This window comes from Perca fluviatilis, chromosome 6, assembly GCF_010015445.1.
Source record: "Perca fluviatilis chromosome 6, GENO_Pfluv_1.0, whole genome shotgun sequence".
NCBI classification, from domain to species: Eukaryota; Metazoa; Chordata; class Actinopteri; order Perciformes; family Percidae; genus Perca; species Perca fluviatilis.
The window spans coordinates 4,006,017-4,014,404 of NC_053117.1; the positions used below are offsets into that span (position 1 = coordinate 4,006,017).

The 8,388-nt window shown below is 44.0% G+C and overlaps 1 pseudogene; it reads right to left on the reverse strand.

Annotated features, from left to right (window-relative positions):
- Nucleotides 1-3,555: 3,555 nt before the first annotated feature.
- On the reverse strand, nt 3,556-7,527 carry LOC120560468 (annotated as a pseudogene).
- Nucleotides 7,528-8,388: the final 861 nt, after the last annotated feature.

Consider the following 8,388-nt stretch of genomic DNA (forward strand, 5'->3'; position numbering starts at 1 on the left):
GTCTAGTTAAATAGAGACACTTTCTTTGCTGAAACTTACAAACACACTGTTCGTCACAGAACGGCACAGAGTGCAGTGCTTCATGTATTTTACCAAAGACTAAACATTATTTTAAAAATGAACTTTATTCTTATAAGTACAGTATATGAGCATACTGTATTAATTGTGATCACTGGAGGACAAATGCATGTACTATGTACTGAAGTACAATTTGGAAGTAGATGTACTTTACTTGAGTTTTAGTCTCGCCCAGACCTTCCTCCTCCACAGCGCTGCGGAGGAGGGTCTGGCTAGTCCACACAGCATTCCTGGATGGTAGAAAAGCGTGCTCTGGTTTACCAATCACAATAGTCTTGGGCGGTGCTAAGCGCCGGACGGAGCCACGGTTCCTCTGCTAAATAGTCTCAGGAAGGAACTTGTTTTGGTGGAACGTGTGTACATTCAAAAGTAATTTTAGTCGTGCAACAGAAAACTCAGATTGGACAGATAGTCTAGCTAGCTGTCTGGATTTACCCTGCAGAGATCTGAGGAGCAGTTAACCATAGTCCTCACAAATCCACCGGAGGTTAGAACGCCAACACAGAGACAGAGGACATCCGGACGAAAATGAGGGACATCCGGCTGAATTTCCGACGGCACCGGAGCACCCCCGGAAATGGAACGTCGTCGATACAGACTACTTGAGTATAAATGTGTTTTGTACTTTTACACAGGGACGTTTATTTGGCAGTTACTGGTAACATAACGTATGCACAGTGTGATGTATTGTGCATAGATTTATACCCAACGGTAAATATAAATGAGCAGCACCTTACCCAACTGCAACAATAAAATGCTTCTATGTTAATGAGTCTGAAAGGAGCCATTCTGCATAAAGAGCACTTGTACTTTGGATACTTACAACACATTTTGCCGATAATACTGTACTTTAACTGTACATTTTTGAATCCTGGACTTTTTACCTGTAGGTAAGAGCATTGGTATTGCTACTAGGTTTGTAACGAACAATTCTTACCATTATTGTCTAATTTGTTTTCTCCAGATTAATCAATAACTGCATGTTTGATCTATGAAATATTAAACAATACTGAATGTGGTGTCATCTGTAATTGTCTTGTTTTGTCTAACAGTCCAAAACCCAAAGTTCATCAGTTTACTATCAAAGAAAAGAAAGAAAGAATCGATCTACATGAAGGCTCTAATTATTATACTTTCACTTTCAATAAATTGTCTGAGTACTCCACCCATCACTGATGTTGGTGCATATTAAAACTAATCTTAGTCTGCGCTTTATGTTTAAGTAATTCAAGGCACACTTACCATATATCATACATACCAGAGGGACAGGGTGAAAACCTTTTCAGGGACTAAGAGGTAACTGACCTTATTCTTCTTTAAGTAGGGCTGTAATTGTATTTTGACATTATCCAGTTCTTTTTCTTTGTTAGATAATTGTTTTAGCCAATAGAGGAGCATGCATGTCAATGATCCAAAAACATAAACATATCCAATGTTGCTGATGAATAATTCTCACGTTGAAGTGAAAATATTGACTTTATTTTAAACCCAAACTGAAAGTGGCTGATGTACATTATATGCTCTTTTTGTCCCTTTTTATTAATCATAAAAAAATGAAGTGTTTTGTTATGATGTATCTATGTTATCTATATCATTATTTTCTGTATGACCTTAATTTCCATTTTCTTTGACATATTCTAAATACATTTCAAAGAAAGAAAGAAAGAAAGAAAGTGAGTCAAGGAATCATCCTCTAAGCATGTATCAGACTCATTTACTCATGTGTTCCTTCTATTCATGTTTCTATCCAAACTCCATATTTTGTTCTATTATATGATAGTAGCAGGTTGGAATATCTAGAGTAGGGGTCTTCAAAGTTTTTTAGGCAAAGGACCCCTTAGCTAAAAGAGAGACGGAGCAGGGACCCCCAACTACATGCAGTATATTGTATATTTAATTGCATGGATGAAAATTGATATTCACATATTATGTGTACATCAAGTTTTACTGTCTTACCTATAGTAAGCCTATCATCAATATTGTGTAAATTAAATGTTCTTTTTAGCAAAAAGGCTTTGCTAATGTGTTAGATTCATGTTAATGTATATTTTGTAGACATATTTACATTTTTGAAAAACAAACTATCAAAACATGATCAATCAATAATCAGGCGCTTAGGGGGTCAACAAAGAAGTCAGCTGACAGTCCCGCTGGCTGATGTAGTCCGAAGAAGCAGTGGGGGGAGCTATAATGTTAATAGATAGATACAGTAGATAGATAGATAGATAGATAGATAGATAGATAGATAGATAGATAGATAGAAATACTTTATTTATCCCGAAAGAAATTAAGGTGTCAAAAAGCTTATACACATCATACAAACACATAGGCACACAGACATAAGACAACAACGCACACATACATACTACACAAATACAAAGGAAGATATCAATAGTGTGCCCTTACAGTAAAGGAAAACATGCAGAAAGGTGCAATGGTATCATAGTGCAAGAGAGTGCCAGTGCAAATGTTATATCTATTCAAGTACAACAGGCTACACAATATATCAAAAATAGAACAGGCTACAGATAGACAGACATTAATTACTGTTACAGCAGCAGGTATAAGACACGCAACATCCACACAGAATAACAAGAAATAATAATAAATAAATAAAACAATGCACAACATATATACAAGTAAAGACTAAAATATACATTGATGTCGATATTGTGGTGATTTTGTAGGGTTGACTATTGGTGCTTTGACAAAATGCTATTTACACAATGAGAGTTTTGATAAATAATCACCAGAAATATCGATAAAATTACTAAGTGGGTAAAAGCAAATAATAAAACAGCTACTAAGTCTGGTAAGTTCAGAAAATGACATCACTTTGTAATGCTGCCTTTAAAACCAGGAGAGACAACACTTACCATATGACGATATTATGATATTCAAAATCTAAGACAATATCTAGTCTCATATCACGATGTTGATGTAATATTGATATATTGCTCTCCTTTGAGAGTAATTAGTTATATTACAATATTACCGTCTCTGAGCTATAAATATTGTTATAACCTTGGACGGTTAATAATGCACGCAGACTTTGAACTGTTAACGGACTTTACTTAACGTTTGCAGCAGCTCACATACACAGGTAGCAACACACCGGGGAAGCACATGTCAACGGGGCGGGGTCACCCTCTTAACCTCCCTGGGGGGGAACCTGGGTTAAATAATAAAGGTTCCGGGGTGCAGTACCCTTAAACACTGCGACACAGTTTCAGTCTGTAACACTTCTCCCCCTTTAAGTGAAAACATAATGTAAACAAATACAACTATGCCACTCAGGTCCCCTTTGTAAACTCATGAACGTACATATTTTCTGTCACGTTACGGCCTTTTCCTAACTTACAGAAATGTGTCTTGCATAACAATTTTAAACAACAATCTACCAAATGCTTTGTGCTTGAATATATTTAACATATAATATTAATAACAATTAACATTTTGTCCTAGCGTTTGGACCGTTTAACATGTCAGTCTATCTGGAGGCTTGTGCTGCCTCTTAGATCTCCTCAGTCCCACTGTGGGACCAACAGGTCCTGTAGCAGGTTGTGTACTCCCAGCCAAGTTTGGGGTGCAGACAGGCTGGTCTACCTGTACAGACTCACTTTGCACAGACAGTCCATCAGTTTGCTGTGGTGCTACTGGCACCTCAAAATCAGCCACCGAGCTGTCCACACTGTCCTTGCGTGTAACACTCTGAGGCCCCTCCCCTTCAGCCCCACGGCGAGCACGCAGGTGATCCTGGTGCCTGCGGATCTGCCGTCCATCCAACAAGTCCACCGTGAAGGACACCGGTCCTGTCTGGCGGCTGATGAGTCCTGGCAGCCAGGGAGGACCCTGAGCAAAGTTCTTGGCAAACACACAGTCCCCAGGCTTAAAAAGCCTCTCTTTAGCATGTTGGTCTCGCCTCCCTTTCTGCTCTTCCTGCGAACGGACAACTCTCGCTCCGACGTCTGGGTGGAGCAGATCCAAATGAGATTTGGGCTTCCTCCCCATTAACATTTCTGCTGGGGAGATGCCCGTGGTTGTGTGGGGAGTGATCCTATATTGGAACAAGAAGCGGGAAAGCTTAGTTTCCAGTGTATGTCCTGACATCTTTCGTAGACCATCTTTCAGGGTCTCAACGGCTCGTTCTGCTAAGCCATTGGAGGCCGGATGATAGGGAGCCGTGCGGACATGTCGAATACTATTTTTCTCCATGAACTCCTGGAACAACTCACTGGTGAAAGTGGGCCCGTTGTCTGTCACAACAGAATCTGGCAACCCGTGAGTAGCAAAGATGCTCCTGAGCTTTTCAATGGTGACTGGGGCAGTAATGTTTGACATGATGTGTGCGTCCAGCCACTTAGAATGTGCATCCACCAGCACTAGGAACATGTGACCAATAAATGGACCAGCAAAATCCAGGTGGAGCCTCGACCACGGACGACCAGGCCACTCCCATGGGTGGAGCGGGGCAGGTGCTGGCATCTTCTGGTTACTTTGACATTGTGCACATGCCTTTACCTTTTCCTCTAGAGCACTGTCCATCCCCGGCCACCACACAAATGACCTGGCAAGGCTCTTCATCCGGGACACGCCAGGGTGGGCGTCATGCAGCTCGTCCATCACCCGTGCCTGCCCTGGGGGTGGAACAATCACTCTGGAGCCCCAGAGGAGACAGCCATCCTGGACACTTAGCTCTAGCGACGCTGAAAAGGGCTTAAACTCCACCTGCCCAACAGCTGCTGGCCAGCCCTGCATCACCCATCTCTTAACTTGAGATAACACTGGGTCTCTCTCAGTCCACATTTTGACTTGCTTTGATGTCACTGGAGTGTTAGACAGCCTATCTAACATGAACACAGTCTCTGGGGGCAGGAAAGTTTGGTTTGGCGCGTCTGGAAGAGGTAGTCGGCTAAAAAGGCATCAGCATTGGCATTTTTCGCTGCCCGCCTTATACACTATTTTATACTGATACGGCTGAGAGGGTTTAGTGCCCAGCGCTGTACTCTTGCTGAAGCCATGGGTGGGATGCCTTTTGACTCACTGAACAGACCCATAAGGGGCTTATGGTCTGTATAGATGGTAAAGGGACGACCATACAGGTACTGGTGAAACCGTTTCACAGCAAAAACCACAGCTAGTCCCTCTTTCTCTAGCTGTGAGTACCCCCTTTTCTGCTGGAGTGAGAGTGCGCCGACACATATCCAATCGGCTTTTCAGAGCCGGTCCTCCATCTGGTGCGAAAGGACCGCCCCCACACCATAGGGCGAAGCGTCACAGGACAGGATGACATCCCTGTCTGGATGAAAGTGCACCAGCAGTCGATCAGAGTGTAACAGTTCTTTTACCTGCTGGAATGATGCCTCTTGTGCTCGCTGCCACTTCCATGAGCTGTCTTTATGCAGTAGCTGATAGAGGGGGGCCAGTACAGTTGAGAGGTCAGGTAAGAATTTGCCATAGTAATTTACTAAGCCCAAGAACGACCTGAGTTCTGCCACATTCTTTGGACTTGGAGCCTCTTTTACTGCCCTCACCTTCTCATCCACAGGAGACAGACCCTGAGCCGTAATCCTGTGGCCCAGGTAGGTGACACTTGGAGCTTGGAAAACGCATTTACTGCGCTTCAACCGCAGCCCGGCTTCTGCCATTCTCTTCAACACCTGGCCCAAGTTACTCAGATGCTCCTCCTCTGTTTTCCCGGTGACTAAAATGTCATCCAAGTAGACTGCCACATGGGGAATGTTTTGGAGCAGATTGTCCATGGTGCGTTGAAAGATAGCCGGACTGGATGCCACGCCAAAACCACGGGGCGGTTATACTTGAACAACCCTTTGTGGGTGTTGATGGTGACATACTGTTTGGATTTCTCGTCCAGCAGCTGCGGTTGGTACGCATGACTCATGTCCAGTTTTGTGAATGTCTTTCCACCTGCCAGAGTAGCAAACAGGTCCTCCACCTGTGGCAGAGGGTAGGTATCGAGCTGTGAGGCCCGGTTTGCCGTCAGTTTGTAGTCTCCACAGATGCGTACTTTACCATCATCTTTCAAAACTGGCACAATCGGGGCTGCCCAGTCTGAAAACTCAATAGGCTCAATGACACCTAGCTGCTGGAGCCTCTCCAGCTCCGCCTCCACCTTGGCTTTCATGGCATATGGCACTGGGCGAGGTCTGAAGAAACGTGGTTGTGCGTTGGGGTCTACACATAGTTTTACAGTTGTGCCATGGAGGGTACCCAGCTCATCTTTAAAAACATCCGCGTACTTTCCTAGGATGTCTTCAATCACTCTCACGTGCTTGATTTCCCCCCAGTTCAGGCGAACTTTCTGCAGGATGTCACGACCAAGCAAACTTGGCCCCTCTCCCTTAACCACAAACAACCTTGCCGTAGCCTCCTGCCCTTGGTACACAATGTTAACTTCTATAGCTCCAAGAAGTGGAATGCACTCACCCGTATATGTCCTCAGTCTGACATTAGTCCCTTTGAGTGCAGGCGCTACCTCTGAGCGCCACAAGTTGAGGTAGGTAGCTTGACTTATCACTGAAGCAGAGGCGCCCGTGTCCACCTCCATTTCCAGCTCCTTTCCATTTAACTGCAGTGTTGCCTTGATGGGCTCAGCCCGGGGCTCGCTGAGGTCGATGAGGTTGAACATGTTAAAGGAAATCTGTTCCTCAGCCTCCTCACTCTCCAGGTGATGTGTGTTCATATTGTGCCTAGATTTCCCACAATCCTTTCTCTGTTTATTCTTAGCAGCTCTGCACTTCTTCGCAATGTGCCCCTTTTTCTTACAGTTATGACATACAGTGTCTTTAAAGCCACAGTCATTGGCAAAATGTGCTCCTCCGCACCGGTAACATTCAACTGACATCACTGGCTTGCCTGTTTTCTCCTTGAACACGCGATGAACGGCGCGGTGCTGCACACTCCCGTTGGCCTGTTGGATGTCCTTAGTATTATTGGCCGCTGTTTCCATTGCTTGTGCAATCTCCAACGCCGTCTTGAACGTGAGATTAGCTTCTCCTAACAAACGAACGGTTGCATGCCGTCGTCACTGATGCCACAGACTAACCTGTCGCGCAGCATGTCGTCCAGGGCTGCTCCAAACTCACAGTGCTGCGATAACTGTCTCAGCTCCGCACAAACGCGCCACCGAAACCCTGGCCTGCGGGGCATGAGTATGAAACTTGGCGCTGAACAATTACAGATGGCTTCGGTTGTGGTGGTCTTGCACCATCTTCACCAGCTCCTTAAACCCAATACCTCCGGGCTCCGCGGCGTAGCCAGGTTGCGTATCAGTTTATACGTCTTCAGCCCGACACTGAGGAGGATGGAGCGTTTCTTGTCCTCTTCTGTAATGTCATTCGCCAGGAAAAAGTGTTCCAGTCTCTCGACGTATTCAATCCAATCACTGTCCGACTCGACATATTCACTAAGTGAACCCACAGTAGCCATGCGTAAACTACACGGAAACTTCTTCTTCGACCTAACTCGGTTTAAATCCTCGTCGCCAGTGTTATAACCTTGGACGGTTAATAATGCACGCAGACTTTGAACTGTTAACGGACTTTACTTAACGTTTGCAGCAGCTCACATACACAGGTAGCAACACACCGGGGAAGCACATGTCAACGGGGCGGGGTCACCCTCTTAACCTCCCTGGGGGGGAACCTGGGTTAAATAATAAAGGTTCCGGGGTGCAGTACCCTTAAACACTGCGACACAGTTTCAGTCTGTAACAAATATTATTACATATTTATATATTATATAATACTGTCTAAAGCTATACAATAAATAGTGAAGTAAAACGTACAGTAGGCCTACTTGAATCTGAAATGTAGTAGAGTAGAAGTATAATGTGGGAAAGCAGGTCCTGAAAATAACGGTTACATGTACATATGTCAATCTCAAATGTAGAATCAGTCTCTGCAGTCATCTCAACCATCGAATTCCAGCAAAAGGAAATACCACTGACAGATTTTTTTTCTGTGCCGAAATGTTTCGCGGTGTACTGAGATTGTACAGTACATAGAACATTACCAAAATTGTATTAGTACTGCGTTACAGCAAAAACGAATACATTACTGTTATTGCGTTACTTTTGTAATGCGCTACTCCCAACACTGCTTGTATCGTGATGGTTTCTTTCTTGTGACATCTTCAAAGTGAATGTTTAGGCTATTCCTTCAGTTTTTCAGTAGGACTTTTGGGGAAAAGAGAATCACATCAAGGGCCAGACATCTAGTTTACTGACATGCTTTTGTATTATCGAAAAATTAACCTATTCTAGACTGTATCATTGCACGTCTCATATAG